Below are 22,111 nucleotides of genomic sequence, written 5' to 3' on the forward strand. Positions count from 1 at the left end.
GCCTTGCCCAGGCAAGTAAATACACAGGAAGTAAATATCTGAATCTGGGTTTGAGCTCAGGTCTAGCCTTCCCCATACCTGCCCCTCAACTAGAACTTTATTTTTTTTCCAAAACTATGAATAAGTTTCTCTTCCTTTTTACTTTTTTTTTCAACACTAATGATATGGTAAGAATCATCATATTCTATGTACAGAACTTTTACTGCTGAATTGTATCTTCAGCACATAAATAGATAAGCACCGCTTACCCAGCTGACTGTCTTCCCATTACATGGATTTCTGCCCCAATTAGGAGGCAATACATTTGCAGGGTGAAATCTGCTTTTTGGGAGGCATCCCAACTAGCCAGACTTTCTGATCATTATCTTGATTAAGTGAAATGTTTCATAGACAAGAGAGATCACAAGATCAAAGACATGTAGCTACAACAACATAGAAACATCCTGTCTTTAAAATGCTACTTTTTTTCCATCTAAGAGAAGTCACGTATTGGCAAAGAAGGAAAATTTCAGATGCAGAAAATGGATCTGGGTAAGAAAATTGTCAGTGAATATTTTCCTGTGCAGTGTTCAGTTTAATTAGACTGCAGCTGGTACTAAGTACATTAAAGGGGGGGGAGGAAAAAGAAAAACAACCTCCTAGCACTCTTTCCTGGTTTGGTTTGGAGAGCCTTGCTACTAACTAATTCTCTTTACAGTGTTTCATTATCATTGCCATTTTTTTTATCTAAAAGCTCCAGATAATTGTAAAAAGCCTGAAGAGAAATGAGCCTTTGTGTTAAAGTCTTAAGAATTTTGCAGAAAAGGGTAAATCATGCATCTGAATTCTCCTGTGAGCTGTTCAGATGAAATGGTCTACAGCTGGTGCTGACACTATATGGAAAGAGGATGAAGTTGATAGCTAATTAGCTATATTTATATAGCATTCCATTGTCTCTTGTTCCCCTCCCCCATTATGGGTTTCTTTGCAGAGATTATGAAGGGCTTTTGGCTGAGAGATTAGTACCCTAAATTTAAGCAATGTCAAGATGAGCTTTCTGATTTAAATAATTTTAAAATAAATTTTAAAATAAAATAAAATGTCTGTTAGGCATACTATGTGATTCCATACAAAACACTTAACCTCTAAGTAGTCTAGGTCAAAGTTGTCAAACATGGAGAGAGGGAACATACAGCCCACAATACCTAAGAGCATTATTTGAAACTGATTAAATTGTAATTGAGAAATATTTAACAAAATAGATGAAAATACAATAAGACATATATAACAATTCATTTTAAAACTAAGTCAATATGTGACCTGCAGGGATCCTCATGTACCAATTAATGGACCCATTCTCATTTAAGTTTGACATCAATGGTCTAGGCAACTAGTCAAAAGTGCTGGCCCACATTAGTAGATAGCATTTCTTCACCTTGAGTTTATTATGAAATCATAGATTCGGTTCCTATCTGTCTTCTTCAGAAAATGGTGATGATGTTCAAAATTAAGGATAATTCATACAGGGACTTTGTTAAGGCAAATAAAAGCACTTTGGTCACATGGAGAAAAAATAACTGGAGGTCAATTCTATGTGTTATATAAGCCCATACAGAAGCGCTGTACATGATGGTAACTAGGTTCCTAAGCACTGGTTTACTAATTTATGCCTCTTCCTGAACATTCAGCCCATTCCTATACCTGGAATTTTTACCAATTTTGCTTCTATTTTCCTAAGGATCCTTGGGAGCTTGTCCACAACCCCCAACTCTTGATTAGCTGCTTCAGTCCACTTGTCATGCTAGTTTTCTCACAGAGCTAGCATGGTTTTACTTGGCATGTTGCTTAAAATAACCATTACTGACCCTTTGTGAACAAAGTCTAGTGGTAAAAGAGACAATATTGAATTACTGAATGGATCTACAACACATTCATAATATGGTTATTAAAAATATGAAATGAGTGCAGCATTTGTTCATTTATAACATTTTTCTACAAGCACATGAAAGAACAACAGAATAAAATTACAACCATTTATGGGGAGCAATAGAGAAGAGTCAGTACATCAAAATGTGCAACTATGACCTTTTAAGTCTCATATTACTTGTTGCTTCCAGGACGTGAAATATCATGTCTTGAGAGTCAACAGCTCTTGGCATATGGTGAGGTGAAAGCAAATTGAGACTATATTGAAACCAGCCGAGGGGAAAGAAGTGGCAGCTGAAATAAACAGATGGCTAGAGAGGAAATGATATTAAGCAGTAAAAAAAAAATAAGCATGGCTAGAGATGAAAAAAAAGAAATTTGTTTAAAAAATACTTCATCACACTGATATTAAGGGATATGAACTTAAAGGCATCAAGAATGTGATTTAAGAAGATGCCTTGAGCACTTAACAAAAATTAAATTTCATGGATTTAAACTGTTACTTAGATTTAGAGTAATTAAAAGAAATTAATGACACAGGTTGGTTTGAGCTGGTAACATAATTTAACTTTGGTCTATTTAATGAGCTAATGCTATAAAATCTTAGGGGTATCTCATATTAAGAGGGAATCAGTTTTTGCATTAAGCAAGAAGAAATGTTGTCACTTAATCAATGAGAGATCTTAAAGATTTACCATCTTTTTATTTTGAGTCAGAAAGGTCAAAAGTCCAAGTCTTAGGTAGACTTGAAAAGCAATCCCATCTACCTAAGACTTGAATGTTTGACCTTTAGTTTGACCACACTGTCTAAGTAGACCAGAAAAATATGCATGAGGTCTTTCACATATTTTCACCCCATTATACATATAAGCCTGGTATAAATGAATATGGTGGTAATTCTGAAGAAAGTTTTCAAACAAAACAGAGATACTATTCATTGGTGACAACATCATATTGGGAATAATGTCTTATGTCTTAGATTAAGATGAGTTTGAAAGCAGTTAAAGTCTTTAGAACCTAATAGGAGGTATGAATGTAGTAAAGCTCACTGGGTACCTTCGACCTATAGACTGTCTCTAGAACAAGACAGAAATTAAATAGGAGGAAAAACACTGAAATATAAGCCATCAGGAACTCTTTTAAAAAATCTCAAGACTTAGAATATGAACTGATGCAAATAAGAAAAAACTGGAAAACAAAATGAATAATAATTTCAAAAAGGTAAATGAAAGAATGAATCTAAATGGAAATGAATATTATAACTTTTAATGTCCAAGCTTATCTTAACCTGTGTTGTAGAAGCAAGGGGTGACAGATATGGATCACCACCATATTTTTAAATTTGGCTGATATGTTTATGAAATATTTACCCCTTCTAATTAATTTTTTTGAGAAAATAATGAAGATTACTCTTGGGATACATACTGATGATTGAAAGGAATGAAGATAAATAGTGAAATGAACATGGTATAAAAACAAAAGATATAGGGGTGGCTAGGTGGCGCAGTAGATAGAGCACTGGCCCTGGAGTTAGGAGTACCTGAGTTCAAATCCAATCTCAGGCACATAATAATTACCTAGCTGTGTGGCTTTGGGCAAGCCACTTAACCCCATTGCCTTGCAAAAAACTAAAAAAAAGATATAAATAAAAATAAAAAGTAATCCAAGAAATTGAAAAAAAAGAACCTGAGAGAGAATATCAATGACTGTTAATTACTTGGATGAAAAGAAAAGTGACTTGCTGGTCAAATTGAAGATCCAATAATGATAGAAGGGCTAGCTAGGATAATGGATGAGAGAATCAGAATACAAATAGATCTCAATAGGTTGGAACATTGATAATTAATCCAGCAAGGTGAATATTTCTAGATGTTTTAAATAAAATAAGCTAAAACTTCTGGATGGAGAAGATATGTTAAATAGTAGTTTATATGAAAAATTCTGTTTGTGGTTGATAGCATCTAATGGGCATCAATAAGGGGATTCTGGAAAAATGCCTGAGTAGATCAGAAAATTCCAAGCTCTCCACATTTTCTTCACAAACAAGACAAAAAACACCTCACATTGAATGAAGAGTGGCAAAAATTAAAAAAAAAAAGTTGAGGCAGAGCAGTGGTCCTTCTGGGACTACTGGAGAACTGGAATTCAGAAGTTAGACCTGAGCAAAGTGCAAACACTCCTAGGCTATCTTTGAAGCCACAACAAACAACAAGGCCTGGGGGCAGCTGGGTTGGGAGGCTACTTCAACCTCAGCCACCCCACAAACATATAATGGATCAGACATCTGAGCAGGCAAAGACTGAAGGACCCTCTGCTGCTCAAGGTGACCAGGCTCAGCTGTGCTTACTGAGACATGGTCTGGTCTGCAGCTGAAGGTGAGAAGGCACCTGCCCAGTGAGTGCAGAGATCAATAGGATCTCATAGCTGTGGGCATTTACAGGAGGACTTGGCTTTGGCTCCAGGCCAAAGGGGAGAACTGGGCTACAACCACTGGAAGGTCCCTAGGAAGCAAGAACATTTCTAGCATAGTGTGCCTGGGGGCCCAATTATGGCTTGGGGGGGGGGTGCTGAGGTTGAACAAAGCTGAAAAAATAACTGTAAGAAGGACCTGAGGCCAGAAGCACCACCCTTCATACTTCAGTACTACACATGATTATACTATCAAGAGGCTAAACATTTTTAAAAAATGAACAAACAAAGGAGAATGCACCCAACCATAGACATCTACTATGAGAACAGAGAAGATAGGCTTCATTTTCAGAGGATACTAAAGTAAAAATGCCTCTCTTACCCCAAAGATTAGTGTCCAATGGTCATCTGCACAAAAGAGAGTACTTGGAAGAACTTAAAAAAAGCACTTTAAACATCAAATAAGAGAGATTGAGGAAAAATTAGGAAAAAAATAAGAACAATCTGAGAAACCAAGTAAATTATGAAAAGAAAGACAACCAACTGGAAAAGGAGATCCAGAATCTTAAGGAAGAAAGCAACTCTTTGAAAACTAGAATTCGACAAGGGGAAGCAAATGAAATTATAACATATCAAGAAATAATAAAAAGAATGAAAAAATAGAAGAGAATGTGAAACATATTTGTTTTTTGTTTTTTTTTTTTTACAAGGCAATGAGGTTAAATGACTTGCCCAACCTCACACTGCTAGGCAATTTTTAAGTGTCTAAGGTCAGATTTGAACTCAAGTACTCCTGGCTCCAGGGTTGGTGCTCTATCCAATGAACCATCTAGCTGCCTGAGAATGTGAAACATCTTTTAAAACAAGAATAGATCTGGAGAACCAATCCATAAGAGAAAACATAAGGATAATCAGACTACCTGAAAGCTATGATCAAAAATGAGTCCTGACGAAACAATGGAAGAAATAAAGAAATTTGCCCTGAAGTTTTAGTAGGAGGGGAAAAGTAGAAATAGGAAAAAAAATCTACCAATCACTACCTGAAATAGATTGCAGGATGAAAACTTACAGGAATAATATAACCAAATTCCAGAACTCTCAGGTTAAGTTTATCTGAGCAACACAGAAAAAAAAAAAACAATCTAAATACTGCAGAGCTACAATTAGCATCACACAAGACCTAGTAGTAGCTACACCAGAAGACCACAGATTATTGGAACACTAATATATTGAAGAGCAAAATAGCTGGAGTTGAAATTAAAAATAAGCCTGAATTTAAACAAAGTATATTCGATGATTTTTACAGCTTTTCAGAATTTTGTTGCAAATAGTCCATAACTTAATAGAAAATTTGACACATAAAATCCAGGAGAAATATAAGGTAAACATCAAAGACTAATTGCAAGGGATTCAATAAAAACAAACTGGTTTTTGTTAGTTTTTTTTTTGCAAGGCAAATGGGGTTAAGTGGCTTGCCCAAGGCCACACAGCTAGGTAATTATTAAGTTTCTGAGACCAGATTTGAACCCAGGTACTCCTGACTCCAGGGCTGGTGCTTTACCCACTGTGCCACCTAGCCACCCCTAAAAGCAGTTTTACTTTTTATATGTGGAAATGTAAACTATATGCATGACTGTCATTAGTAATTTGATATTTTGAAAAAATATTAGAGAAAAGCTGAGTATGATGTGTTGATTCAAAAAAGCAAAATTATGTAAGAAAAGGTAAAAAAGTAATTATTTTATACAAACAAGATGTGAGAGGAAGAACTAATATACAGGAATCAACTGGGTTAAAGAGGGAACAACATATATATCTAGAAAGGTATAAAAATCTTAATCTATAAAGAAGAAAGTGTGGGGAAAGGATGGGGTATAGAAGGCAAGGTTTTAGAGGGTGAGAAAAGAAGAAAAAATAGGGACACTAAGAGGATTAGGTAAAACAATGAAAAAAAAAGAGTAAGAGGAGAGGATAAGAGTGATTTTTAAAAAAGAATATGGTATAGGGGATTAGGGGTTAGAAGTAAATGAGAGGAGGGACACAGTAAAAAAGAGAGGCTAAGGACAAGCATGAGGAAAATTAGGATGGAGAGAAATACCCCAAAAGTAATTATAAATTTAATGGGAATGGTTTGAATTCACCAATAAAAAGAAATGAATAGCTGAAAGAATTAAAAATCAGAACCTGATAATATCCTGCTTACAAGAAACACTTTTAAAAATGAGAGTTACACACAGAGTTAGAATAAAGAGTTGGATTAGAGTGTAATATGCCCCAGTCAATGCAAAAAACAAAACAAAACACACTACAAAGCAGGGGTAGGAATCGTGGTATCAGACAAAGTCAAAGCTAAAATAGATTTAATTGAATGAAATAAACAAGGAAACTACATTAGGATAAAAGGCACCAAAGAATGAATCCATATCAATACTACAATTATATGCATGAAATAGTATCTAAGTTTATAAAAGAAAAGTTAAATGAATTACAGGTGGAAATAGATAGTAATACCATAATAGTGGGGAATTTTAATCTTCTTTTCTTGGGGCAGCTGTGGTGCTGTGGAGTCAGGAGTACCTGAGTTCAAATTTGACTTCAGACACTTAAAAATTGCTTAGCTGTGTGACCTTGGGCAAGTTACTTAACCCCATTGCCAAAAATAAATTAACAATAAAATAATTAATCTTCTTTTCTCAGAACTAGACAAATAATAAAAAAATAAGAAAGAAGTTAAAGGAGTGAATAGAATTTTAGATGAGGTAAAAAAAAGATAACTATCTGGAGAGAATTGAACAAAAATAGAAAGGAATACATCTTTTTCTCTGTGGTACATTGTATCTTTACAAAGGTTGCCCATATATTAGGTCACAAAAATTTTATAGATGAAAGGAGAAAAGCAGAAATATTAAACACTTACCTTACAGATCACAATGCAATAAAATTATATTTAATAAGGGACCAGGCAAATAGAAAAACTAATTAGAGGCTAAACAATTTAATCTTAAAGAATGTATGGGTTAAAGAACATTAAATAATTCATTTCATTCAAGAAAATGACAAAAAAGGAAAGCCATATCAAAACCCATGGAATACAGCAAAAACAGTAAGCAGAGGAGAAATTTTATCTCTAAGTGCTTATATCAGTAAAAAGGAGAAAGAAGCAGAGCATGCAATTAAAAAAACTATAAAAAGAACAGATTAAAAATTCCCAACTAAACACTAAATTGGAAATTCTCAAAATTAAAGGTGAAATTAATGAAATAGTGTAAGAAAACCATTGAATTAATAAATAAAACTAAGAATTAGTATTATGGAAAAAATCAACAAAATATACCATTGGTTAATATGATTTTTACTACTACCAAAAATGAAAAGGATGAATATATAACTAAAGAAGATGAAATCAAAGCAATTATAAGGAATTACTTTGCCCAATTATATGCCAATAAAATTTGCAAGTGAAATGGAAGATATCTACAAAAATATAAACTGCCCAGATTAGTAGAAGAAGCAGAATATCTATATAGACCTATTTTAGAAAAAAGAAATTGAACAGACCATAAATAAACTTTCTAAGATAAAACACACCAGAACAGATGTATTTTTGTTTTTTGTTTTCTGCAAGGCAGTAGGATAAAGTGACTTGCCAATTCACACAGCTAAGTTAAGTATTTCGTGTCTGAGGTCACATTTTAACTCAGGCCCTCCTGACTCCGGGGTCAGTGCTCTATCCACTACGCCACCTAACTGCTCCTACAAGTGAATTTTATGCAACATTTAAAGACCAATTACTTCAAATATTAAATAAATTATTTTAAATAATAATAATAGGCAAAGAAAGGGGGGTCCTACCAAACTCTTTTATGAAACAAATATGATACTGATACCTAAACCAGGAAAAGCAAAAACCAGGAAAGCCAAAAAACTGAGGAAAAATTTTATAGACAGTTCCTCAGATAAAAGTCTCATATCTAAACATTTAAAGAACTTTGTCAAATCTATAAGAATGTGAGTCATTCCCCAATTGATTAAAGATCAAAGTATATGAGCAGTCAGTTCTCTGATGAAATCAAAACAATTTATTGTCAAATGAAAAATGTTCTAAATTATTATTAATTAGAGAAATGCAAAGTAAAACAATGTTGAGATATCATTTTACAACTCTCAGACTGGTTCTAATGATAGAAGGGGAAAGTAAGAAGTTTTGGAAGGGATTTGGAAAAATTTAGATCTTAATTCATTACTTCAGAGATTTGGAATTTTTCCAAAGAGTTGTTAATTTGCCTATACTCTTTGACTTGCCAATAACACTATTAGGTCTGTTTCCTAAGATGATCAGGGAAATGGAATATAAAATATTTATGGCAGCTCTCTTTGTGGTGGAGCTGGAAATTATGAGTTTGCCTATCAACTGAGAAATGGTTAAACAAATTGCAGTATTTGTTCATGATGGCATACTACTCTGCTGTATGAAATGATGAGCTTGCTGATTTTAGGAAAGTATGGAGAGACCCCGATGAAATGCAGTGGTCAGAGAATGATTATTTTCTTGATACTACTGATCTGTTAAAAATTTTGTAGGAGATATTTTTAAAGGTTATACTGTAGTCAAGTTTTAGTTTGAACAAAACACTAACATTTAGTGATGCCATACCTACCCATCAGCACTCTGGACTTTCTGAGCCTTTAGAATGGCATAGATTCACTTTGTTGCAATACCATAATTCCTAGTAAAAATGAACATTTGTGGCAAAACCAAACCAAATAAACCCACAATGAATTGAAATGAATGTTCTAAAAGAGTAGTATGCAGAATATGGCTCTGTTTATCTTTTAAGCTCTGCTCAAATCTCACTGGAGGTAATCAAAGTAAATCTTTAGATATAATGATGCCATGAAACTGACTCCTATTGCTGGGTAACATATTGATTAATGGAAAAACCCGCCAAGTCTTGTCCAATCTTAAACAATATAGTTCACAGACTCCTTGGTAGTTTGCTACATTCTTTCAGCCTGTCCATTTATATGTAGGAGATGTGGTGTGATAGTTCCAGCTCAGATAAGCTTCAGTACAACAGAGTACTTTAAATTAAGTGACATGAATGCAAATGTTCTCTAAAACTGTGATTAGGGTAAGGGATATTTGAGGACCTACTAGCTTTACTTAAAGATACTACAACATTCCAACAGATATGATTCACAGCAGAGTACAATAAGACACTAATTTCCTTTGTTTTGTATAGTTAACTTCTATTAATGCATCTTATGAAGAACTTTCCAATTGACTTTTTTGTTTTTTTCAAGACAATAGGTTAAATAACTTGCCCAAGGTCACACAGTTAAGTATTAAGTCACATTTGATATCAACTCCTCCAGACTACAGGGCTGATGCTTTATCCACTGTGCCACCTGGCTACTCCCACAATTGACTTTTAAAACCACTATGGACTCTTAGAGCTTCCATATCGGTCCTCAAGTTGGATGACTTTGGATTAGGTCGAATAACCTGGAATGAGGTAGATATAGAGTTTCATTTATTGCATTTATTTTTCCAGTTTTCTGCTTTAAAATTTTCATTTTTCAAAAGTATTTACTTAATAAACATAAAAAAATAGACTTTCCTTATATTCAAACTGAAAAGTCAGTTTGCGAATCCTCTCAAAGAGAGATTAATTACTTAGGAATCTTTGATACTATCTTAGAGTGTCAGCTGTTGGTAAGCTTGAGTGAATTAAATTTTTACTAAGCAGTAAAGTTTTCACCCTGCAGTAAAGAAGGACAAGGAATAGACAAATGGCAAACTCTTACCGATGGGGGCTTGGAAAATGCCTTATTAGTAATGCACTGGTATTTCCATGTAGTTACACTCAAACCATTGGATGTTAATACTAACATAATTGTTGTAGCCCAAAAGATATTTCTAATTAATTCAAGGATACTTTGTTTGATTAGATGCTAAGTTTCATTAGGAAAAAAGGTACATTTCTACCTTTCAAATGAATTGGACCAATGACTACATGAGGATATAATGATCCTCTTTATAAACTCTCACTTCATCAGGGAACACCTGGGATTTCTACTGACAACTTCAAATGCTCATATTGTTTTAATAGTTGAATGCCTTGGATATTAATTTAATTTATTTATTCTTTCAACAAATATTTATTGACTGTCTACTATGTGCAAATGCCTTTCCAACCTGATCCTAAGAGTCTTTTTACATTGCCAGCTAGCAGTGGGAACCATAAACTTTTCTCTAAGGGAGTAACACTGCACAATTTCTGCCACAATTTCTATAACTTCTAGCAATGTATAATCATTACAATCTTGAAGAATGTGTTGTAGCTTCAATAACTTTGAAAATGGGTCTTGTGAGAGAAAGAATTGTGGAAAACATATGCAAAGGGATTTGATTTCAACCAATGCATGGATGAAAATGGAGAATGAATTTCTTGCATTTTGCTGACTCTGTTGACTTGTGTTCACTGCCTATATATATTAGGCAAATTATATTTTTATATATAGACAATTTATATTAGAAAACATTCTTTTAATTTACATGGCAGATAATGAGGATGTCTCAGTGTCTATGGCCCTTTCTGGGTCATTATGAATGTTAAATTGGGTGTGTAGGTCTCATTGTGAATTCTACATACACAGAGACTCTGGCACATGTTGTCTAAGAAATTCCTCACAATATGCTGTTGAAACAGATGGCACAATTCTACAATAAACAGGAAGGCAGTCATATGTCTGTTGATTCTGTCTGTTAAATTTAAATATCTGAAAAAAGCATATATTTTATAAGCTCAGGCTCATCAAATGTCTTATTCTTAGGTGAACAGGTTTAATGAGGGATCTTATTACAACATATGCCTGGGATCCACAAAGTGTTGGAAGAACAGTAGGATTATATTCTATTTGGTTTGCTTCAAGGGAGAAGGAAAGCCTTTCAGCATATGAATGAAAGGAAGCAGACTTCTTAACAATCAAATTCTTCATGTAAACTACTAAAACTAATTTTAAACACTAGCTGTGTGACTCTGGGTAAGTCACTTTACCTTGTTTGCCTCAGTTTCCTCATCTCTAAAATGAACTGAAGAAGGGAAAAGCAAATCACTCCAGAATCTTTGCCAAAAAGTCCCATATGGATCATGAAGAATGAACATAATTGAAAAATGACTCAACAATAACAAATAATTATACAGCATTCAGAGGATCTCATCCTTTCTGTTATAAAATACAGTTTAATAATAGTGAAAGGGAAAAGCAGAAGAAGGCCCCAAGCTTCCTTTTTCATTTACTGGTACAAAGTTACTCTTGGCAATGACCAAACTAATGCCACTGTGGTACAAACCTGCAGGAACCTCAAAGGCCTTAAAAACTATTGAGAACACAACCAGAAAAGTAACACAGATATTGAAATATATGGTCCTTAATAATACATAACAATTTTAAAAATATTAAATCTATTTGGGAAGAGTTTGACGAAGACATGAGCAGGCAGGATCAGTACCAAGAATTATAATTGAAAACAGAAAAGAATGAAGTAAATCAATTGTTATTATCAATAATTATCAATGACTTAGGTGAAAATAAAGATGACATGCTTATCCAATTTTTTACTGTAAGACTTCTCTTACTCTCTTAATTCTAGTGCTATCCTTCTATTAATTATTTTCTATTTATCCTATATATAGTTTTCTTTGTATATATTTGATGTCATGTTGTCTCCAGAATGAGATGTAAAGTCCTTGAAAGTAGGGACTGTCTTTTTCTTCCTTTTATATCCCCAGCACTTATTAGTGTTTGCTACATAGCAGGCAATTAATAAATGCTTATTGATCTATTTTAAGATTTAAAGATCATATGACACTAGGAAGAATGGGTGAGCAGGATGAGTTGTAGGAGGTGAGCTCAGAGACATCAATGAACTGGGATTAACTGGAGGCCAAGGGATGGGAGGTTTATTATTTTTGTCAATTACTGATAGTAACTTACTGATAGTAAGTTTTAGATACATGTTCAGTGAAATGAAATAATTTAAAGGTACTAACAACTGGTAGGCTTATTAGAATTCAATCAATTATAATAACAAAAACAATTTTTTTATGGAACCATGTAATTTTTTTGGTCACATATAGTTAGTTAATTTTAAGTGAATAAATTCTCCAGAATTTCTTCAGGACAATTGCCCTGATATCCTAGAAGCAGGGAGTAAAATAGAAATTGAGGGAATCCACTGATCTCCTCTTGAAAGAATCAAAAAAGAAATAATTCCCAGGAATATTGTAGCCAAATTACAGAACTCCTAAGTCAAAGAGAAAATATTACAAGTAGCCAGAAAGAAACAATTCAAATATCATGGTGCTGCAGTCAGTATTACACAGGATTTATCAGCTTCTACAAGAAGGGTTCAATGGGGCTTGGAATGTAATATTCCGGAAGGCAAAAGAGCTTGAAATGCAATTGAGAATCAACTTCCCAGTAAAACTGAATATCCTCTTCCAGGGAAAAAGATGGATATTTAATGAAATAAGGGGATTTCAAACTTTCCTGTTGAAACAACCAGAGCTGAATAGAAAGTTTGATCTCCAAGTACAGAACTCAGATGAAGCATACAGAGGGTGGACTGAAAGGACTAATTATGAGGGACTTAATGGTGTTGAACTGCATGTATTGCTGCATGGGAAGAAGATAGTGATAACTCATATAAACCATCTCAATTAATAGAGCAATTAGGAGGAGCTTATTTAAACATTGCACAGGAGAGAGCTGACTATGAAGGTATAATTATAAAGATGGAGTCATTGGGTTTAAAAGGAATGTACTTGGTGGGGAGGTCAGCTAGGTTGTGCAATGGATAGAGCACTGGCCCTGGAATCAGGAGTACCTGGATTCAAATCCAGCCTCAGACACTTATTAATAATTACCTAACTGTGTGGCCTTAGGCAAGTCACTTAACCCCATTGCCTTGCAAAAACCTAAAATATAAAAAAGAAGAAGGAATGTACTGTGAGATAGGGAAAGGAGAGGTAGAATGGGCTAAGATATTTCATGTAAAAGAGTCAAGAAAAAACTTTTGCAAAAGAGTGGAAGTGGGAAAGGTAAGGGGGAATGAATGTCTTCTTTCTCATTGGAATTGGCTCAGAGAAGAAACAACATGCATACTTAATAGAGTATAGAAATCTATCTTAACCCTAGAGGAAAAGGGAGAAGGAGATGGGAGAAAGGGGATAGTGGGAGGGGAAGGGAGTGTAGGTAATAGAGGAGAGGGTGGATCATGGGAGGGGGGTCATCAGAAACAACACTTTTTTTTGTTTTTTGTAAGGTGGTGGGATTGGGTGGCCTGCCTGGGACCACATGACTGGGTGATTTTGGGGTGTCTGGGGTGGGATTTAGACTCTGGACCTCTGGGCCCTGGGGCCTATGCTCTATACACTATGCCACTATGGCTGCCCCATAGCCCTGTTTTAAGGAGGGACAATGTGAGGAGAGATAAAATGGAATAAATGGGAACAGGGAGGAATGAATGGAAGAAAATACAATCAGCAATAGCAAGTGTGGGAAAAAATATGGAAGCAACTTCTCGGATAGAATTTTGATAAGAATGTGATCCATTCCAGAGATGGAGTGATGGTATCTGAACACAGAAAGAAATACAAATTTTTTTTTTCTCTTTCTTTTACTTTCTTTTTCTTTTTTAGATTTTTCAAGGCAATGGGGTTAAGTGGCTTGCCCAAGGCCACATGGCTAGGTAATTATTAAGTGTCTGAAGTTGGATTTGAATCCAGGTACTCCTGACTCCAAGGCTGGTGCTCTATTCACTGCACCACCTAGTCGCCCCTCTTTCACTTTAGTTTTGTGAGTTTTCTTCTACTTTTGTGGGGGGGGGGGAATCTGAAATTATGTTACTCTTACAACAAAACTGCTTTTAATAATGGGTAAATAAATAAAAAAAATAAATAAAAATATTTTTAAATAATATTTGTCATCCTCATGGAAGATGTTCAGGGTACAGTCAAAGGGAAGAGGGAAGCCCAAAGGTTGATGAATTCCTGTAAAAACTTCTGTTTGGGGGGTGGAGCCAAGATGGCAACAAGAGAGGATCATCTCTTAGGTGCTCTCTCTCAAAATGTATAAACTAAGGACTCTAACTAAATTTTCCAGAGACAGAATCCACGGAGTGATCCAGTGAGGGAGTTGTCCAATGCAAGGTAACCTGGAAAAGAGTGGAAAGGCTCAGCTCCCCGGGGTTGGAGGGGTAGGCCACTAGAGCGAAGGAACTTCAGCCTCCCCAAGGCAGCCCCAGGGAGCTGGGAACTGTGGCTCGTGGCAGCAGGGGCAGTTTCCTGTCCTACACTGGCGGAGCACCGGGCACATCTTGGAAGATCTGGGGGGGGGGGAACCTCTGCCAGAGTGAGTGCATGAAGTCCAGCCCTCAGGGCATTCAGTGAGCAGTTTGGGCAGCAGCCCAGATCCAGGAACCAGAATCAGAAGCCAGTAAGCAGGAACCCCCAGAGCATGAGTGCTGAGCCTAGTGAGGGGAGTGAAGAGAGACTATACTCTGTCCCTGGAACAGGACTCTTGGGCTCTGACCACATTCAGATCCTGATCACAGTCTAGGACCCCCATAGAACAGTAGGGCCCCCCACCACCTCAGCCCCGAGGCAGAGAGGTGTGCTTATAGTCATTCACAGATCAGGAGGGGAGACAGAGCCTCACACATGGAAATACTTGTGGGGGGTGTTGCAATAATACTCAAAACCTCAGGAAGTACCCCCAAACCAGGCACAGGCTGGAGAAATGAGTAAGCAGAGAAAAAAAGAGGAACATCATTGAGAAATACTTTGCCTATGATCCCAAGAAGGATCAAAACACTAAATCTGAAGATGAGGAAGTACAAGCTCCTACATCTAAAGACTCCAAGAAAAAAAGAAATTGGGCTCAGGCTTTGACAAAGCTCAAAAAAGACTTTGAAAATCAAGTGAGGGAGATAGAAGAAAAATTTGGAAAAGAAATGAGACAGATACAGGAAAAACATGAAAATGAAGCCAGAAGCTTAGCCAAGGAGATCCAAAAAAAAAAAAAATGCTGAAGAAAATAACATGTTAAAAACCAGCTTAGGTCAAATGGATAAAATAGTTCAAAAAGTTATTGAGGAGAAGAATGCTTCAAAAAGCAGAATTGGCCAGATGGAAAAAAGAGATAAGAAAGCTCTGTGAGGAAAATAGATCCTTCAGATGTAGAATGGAACTGAGGGAGGCTGCTGATTTTATGAGAAATCAGGACACTACTTCAAAACCAAAAGAATGAAAAATTAGAAGAAAATGTGAAAGATCTCATTGAAAAACCAACTGATATGGAAAACAGATTTAGGAAAGATAATCTAAAAATTATTGGAATACCCAAAAGTCATGATCAGGAAAAGAGCCTTGACATCATTTTCAAAGAATTACTACAGGAAAATTGCCCTGATATCCTAGAAGCAGAGGGCAAAGTAGAAATTGAGAGAATCCACCAATCTCCCCCAGAAGGAGATTCAAAAATAAACAAACTAGGAATATTATAGCCAAGTTCCAGAACTCCCAAGTCAAAGAGAAAATATTACAAGCAACCAGAAGGACACAATTCAAATATTGTGGAGCTGCAGTCAGGATCACGCAGGACTTAGCAGCAACTACATTCAAAGCTCATAGGGCTTGGAATATAATATTCCAGAAGGCAAAGGAGCTCAGACTGCAACTAAGAATCAACTACCCAGCAAAAGTGAACATCTTCTTCCATGGAAAAAAGATGGACTTTCAATGAACCACGGGAATTTCAAGTGTTCCTGTTGGAATGGCCAGAGCTGAACAGAAGGTTTGATCTTCAAATACAGGACTCAGGTGAAGCATAGAGAGTGGAGGAGAAGGGGAAAATATAAGGGACTTAATGATGATGAACTGCATGTATTCTAGTATAGAAAAATGATACTGAGAATACTCATATGAACCTTCTCATTTAATAGAGCAGGTAGAAGGAGCTTTTATAGATGAAGCACAGGAGAAAGCTGAATTTGAAGATAAAATATGGTGTAAAATGGAGTCAATAGATAAAAGGGAAATGTAATAGGAGAAAGAAAAAGGAGAGGAGGAATAGGCTAAGATATTTCATATAATAAGATTTTTCTTTATACAATGAGCTATCACTACGATATGGAGGGGGAAGGCAAGAGGGAATGAGGGAATCTTTGCTCTCATCAGAGGTGGCTAGGAGAGGAAACAGCATATATACTCAATGGGGTATAGACATCTGGAGTAAGAAGGAGAGAAGGGGGATAGGGGGAGGAGGGGATGTGAGTGATGGAGGAAAGGATGGAGCCTGGAGGAGAGTGGTCAGATATAACACATTTTCTTTTTTACTTCTTGTGAGGGGCTGGAATTGGATGGTCTGTCTGGGACCATAGGACTGGGTGGTTGCTGGTCCTAAGGGGTGGTATGTGGGCTCTGGGCTTCTTGGTCCCAGGGCCGGGGATCTATCTGCTGTGCCACTCAGCTACCCTATAGCAGAGACAGAGTGAAAGGAGAGAGAAAATATAGATTATGGTAGTAGAGAAGTATGAATGGAGAGAGTTGCGGTCAGCAATGGCAACGGTGGAAATATATGGAAGTAACTTTTGTGATGGACTCATCATAAAGAATGTGATCCACCCATGACAGAGCTGGAGGTGTTGGAACACAGACTGAATCACATTTTTTATTATTATTTTTTTGGGGGGGTTGCAGGGCAAATGGGGCTGGGTGGCTTGCCTGGGGCCACACAGCTGGGTGATTGTTGGGTGTCTAAGGCTAGATTTGGACCCTGGTGCTCCTGGGTCCAGGGCCAGTGCTCTGTCCACCACCCAGTCACCCTACTATTATTATTATTATTATTACTATTTTATTTCATTTTGGGTCTTTTTTATTGTTTTTGCAGGGAAATGTGGTTGGGGTGGCTTGCCCAGGGTCACACAGCTGGGTGATTGTTGGGTGTCTGGGGCCAGATTTGGGCTCAGGTGCTTCTAGCTCCAGGGCCGGTGCTCCATCCACTGCGCCACCTGGCTACACCTACTATTATTATTATTATTATTATTATTATTGTTGTTGTTGTTGTTGTTGTTGTTATTATTGTTGTTGTTATTATTATTATTATTTTCAATTTCAATTTTTTTCTCTTTCCTTCACATTATCGCTCATGTGGGTCTATATTTTTGGGGGGAGAGGGGGTATTATGTTTACTCTTAAACAAGAATATTTTAGTAATGTATAAAAAACATTATTTGTACAAAATAAGAATAAATTTAAAAACAACCCTTCCATTTGAAGATGGCATTGAATCGACTATATTAAGCTGCTGAACATCACAAAACCTCCCAAGATCCAAAATCACACAAAAGCATTCAATCTCACTATATATAGAGAGGAAAATAAAAATCAAGTGGATGCAAATAGAAAGGACAAAAACTAAGAATAGGATGAGGTGCCTGAAAGATATCTCTAAGCTCAGATGTTTATAAGTAAAGGAAGGTTATAGATATCATCAGGGATAACAGAGAGACACATGACCATTAAAAGCCTTCTGATTATGTGGAAAAGGCAAGGAACCCCCCCCCCCCCCGTGTGTGTGTGTGTGTGTGTGTGTGTGTGTGTGTGTGTGTGTGTGTGTACTGTCCCATCTTTCACAATTGTTTATTTCATTCCTTCCCCTTAAATTGGTGGTGAAAGTTAGGGAGACATGATCACTGCTGATTATCTACCTACAGTTTTAAAGTAGCTTTTATCTCAAAATGATTTCTTCTACTACTTCTTCATGGGGCCATAATGGAAAAAACAGGAATCATCTGTTCCAATAAATCTCAACCTGTGAAACCTCAGACCTCTGGGCATGGATTAGGTTATAGAATCTTTGTCAAAAAATTAATATGTAAAAACATAAATAAGCCAACAAATTTGATAAATAATAAATGTCTTGCATATATGTGTATTATGATTTTTGCAAGCATATGCAAAGACTTGTGATGAATAAAAACATTTAAAAACAATAAAAAAGCTAAATATGACATCAAATGTATTGTTTTTCACTTATTCTCAAATAATCTAGAAGAAAACTTCTAGTATGTTTGGTGTAAGCTTTGAGGAAGACTTATGGAAAAGGAATAGAGAGGTTTTAATCTTTACTTTTGAAATGAGAACCACATCGTGAGATTGAGAATACCTCAAAATAATAAAGATTCACTCAATGGAACATTCATTGCTACAAAACATCCTTGGTCAAAGTAATATTGGCTTGTAATCTTCTCACGAATGTATGATTCACATTTTACATGTGAAATGGAGAATTACATTTAAGAAGCTAATTGGTTCCTGCTTGAAAAAATTACCAGATTTCATGTTTCTACTAAAGGTGACTATATTTATATACTCTTAAAGGAGGAAGAAATACTATTAAAATGAGATCTAAAGGAGTAGACTTTAAATCAAAGGAATGGGGTTCAGGCCTTTTCCACTGTCATATCATACAGGTCATGCTCTGAAATGAGAATGAACTGAATATTGAATTAAAATTCTTCTTTCCCCAAAGTTAATAGATGTGCCATTTCTTTTTCTGGAAACCTCTGTTATACTTACTTCCTAATGGGACATACTTACTTCCCAATGAATGACCTTGATCCAAAAACGATGTTGGTTGGTTGTGCTTTGGTTCTGTGATAGTTCAATTATGCAACAAATTGTTAGGAAGAAACATGTTTTCCTTTTATTAAAGGAAGCTACATTCTGTTTAATGGTTTCTAGAAGTGTTCACATGATGGAGGATGCCCTTTTAAGATATTATATTGTAGAGTAGACAGAGCCTTGGATTTGAAGACAGGAAGACTGGGATCAAGCCACACATCTGACCCAGGCTGGGTGTGCAAATCATTCATCATTCAACACTCTACCTTGGCTCTTCCTAGCTCCTACCTCCTGGGACTGCTGTGAGGATCACATTGGATAATATTTGTAAAGTGCTTAGCACAGTGACTAGCTTAGTACTCTCTGAAAATGTGCTTAGTTCCTTCCTTTCCCTCTAGTCTCTAAGACCTATATCTTACAGAGAAGTTTTGCAAGAATTTTCCTCCTCTGGGACTTTCCCATATCCATAAAATCACATTTAGTCTTCTCCCCACTTATGTAAAATAGAAGAAGTAACTGAGACCAACTTTAATTTTAGATGAACGCTTTTCAAAATAAAGAGGACTGAAATTACTGAACAAAGACATATGTGTGTAAATATATATATATATATACATATATATGTATATATATATATATACAATATTTCAAAAGTCATAGTGCTATTAAAAGTCATTAAATTGTTAAAACTAAGAAATTCACTGGAATTTTGGGGAATATTGGCCCTCTCTTTGTATTGACAAAACAGCATAAGTCCAGATGAACAAAAAGCAGTCAATAAAAGTCAACTTGAAAATCATCAGGGGAGAGAAGAGAAAGACAAAAAATAGATCCTTCCAAATGTAGGAGACCCAGGTTAAATTTGTACCAACCAAACCATTTGTGGTAAACTGAAATTAAACAGCCGGGAACTGATGGAAGGGGTAGGAAGAATGGAAATAACCTTTAGATTCTAAATGATAGCTGAAGCTACAATTTTGGTGTACCATACATAATTAGTACTTAATAGTTTTTATTGTTTCTTTTAACATTTTTCTAATGGAGGATGGCTTTTTAACAAATTAGAAGTGTAAGTGACTATGACACATACACATGCATATATGCTGTTGTTTAAATGAACAGTTATGCTCTAAAAATGGTTTGAGGTTTGGGATTTTAAACACATTCTTTTTTCAGTTGTACTTTGGATTTACTCTACTGCTATCTGTGTTGCCCAAATTAGGTTCCACTAAGCATTGAAGAGACTGAGAAGCATTGCTAAAAACTACATTTTTATTTGCTCTAAGATTTACAAAATGATTTCATTATAAAAATCTTGTAGGGTAGGTTATATAAATGTTATTATTGACATTTTATGGATACATAAACAGGCTCAGAGAGGGTAATGGGCATCCCAAGGGTCATGCATGAAGTAAGTACTAGAGTGCACTGGGCTCCAGCAAGTATCCTTGGAGATTACCTTTGGTTAAACCAAATTACCTTTGTGTAGGATTCTTTTGGAAAATCAAACCTTTTATAATGGCAGCAATCTCCTGTAATGTTAAAAAATAGCATGAAAAAGAATCCATCTGAATTTTTCCAGAAGAACCATCCTTCACAGTGAGATTTTATTGTGTTATTTGAAGTGTTATGAATTCCAAGAACTTCAGACATATCTACATTCAAAGCTTAGCATAAAAGTATATTTCATAGCATTTCAAAGCAAAACATATAATGGTATTTGGAATAGCTGCACCACCCTCTGTTAGCACAGCTCCTAAAACCCTATTTTATATGAGTTGGTACGGAATGATATATTTGAACATCCTGGTGACTACACTCTATGGCTTTCCTGGTGTCTGAAAAGTCTTATTCTTCAATCTTTCACTGATATATGATTTTAGGCAATTCAACAATTATAGAATCATAAGATTTAGAGCTTATGGAAAGGATAGACTAGAAAAGGATATTAAAGATGTTATGGGTTCTATCTTTTCATTTTACAGATGAATAAACTAAAATCCAATGAGGCACAGTGACCTTTGCAAAGTTACCAGGGAATAAACAGAAAATATCATAACTACATCAAGATCTTTTAACTCCAAGTTCCCTTCCTAACATTATACTTATATCAGGGACATGGGTGACCAATTCCATCAACTCAGAAATATTTATCAATTACTTAATCTGGGCTAGGGATTTTTTTAAAGGGACAAATCAAAATGTCTAGCCTATGAGTTTTCTACCCTAGCATCCAGGAACTTACCTCTTTTTTTTTAGTTTTTTTTGTAAGGCAATGGGATTAAGTGGCTTGCCCAAGGCCACACAGCTAGGTAATTATTAAGTGTCTGGGGTTGGATTTGAACTCAGGTACTCCTGACTCCAAGACTGGTGCTCTATCCACTGCTTCACCTGGCCACCCCAGGAACTCACTTTTTAAATACTGTGATAACTGTATTTCAATTATAATGGTTTCCTTTGTGATTGAATGAATTTGTAATATTATTCAGAAAAATACCTTAGACTTCACTGGGCTATCAAAGAGGTAAGTGACACAAAAAAGATAAAGAACCCCACAGTAGACTGTCAATGTAAGGAAGACAAATGATAAAAAATAATAATAGTCATAAGAATAGTTAGCATTTCTATAGTACTTTAAGATTCGAGAAACACCTTACATATATTTCCTCCTTTGACTCTCATGATGTGCCTTATAAAATAGATGCTTTTATTCAATAATAATAATATAAATATTATAAAATATCAGTTTATAATAATATAAATACAATCTTTTAAAGTTAAGGAAACTAGGAAGGAAAGATGCTAAGGGATATGCTCAGGGTCACACAGATAAGTGTCTGAGGCAGGGGTGAGATTCAAATTTTTCAGATCTGTGTTTGGTGCTTTTACCACCCAAATTGCATAAAAAAAAGCAAGGAAGTTGTTCTGGGACTAGAGGTCACCTTCTGAGAGAGTAAAAGACAGATTCAAGAATGAAAATGTAGAAGAAATAAAACAACATGAGATTTCTGTCAGAAAGGAAAATAGAAAGGAGCAGTTTCTAGTGATGGTAAGATTTAGGATGTGACTACTCTTTGAGTGATGGAAGCCAAGTAGAGGTAGAA

The 22,111-nt window shown here is 35.6% G+C and overlaps 1 protein-coding gene across 3 annotated transcripts in view; it reads right to left on the reverse strand.

Moving 5' to 3' along the window:
- The window catches only part of CTNND2 (catenin delta 2), a 1,202,081-nt gene that overhangs the window by 154,992 nt on the left and 1,024,978 nt on the right, over nt 1-22,111 (reverse strand). The window lies entirely within an intron of this gene.

This window comes from Macrotis lagotis, chromosome X (assembly GCF_037893015.1).
Source record: "Macrotis lagotis isolate mMagLag1 chromosome X, bilby.v1.9.chrom.fasta, whole genome shotgun sequence".
Classification (NCBI taxonomy): Eukaryota; Metazoa; Chordata; class Mammalia; order Peramelemorphia; family Peramelidae; genus Macrotis; species Macrotis lagotis.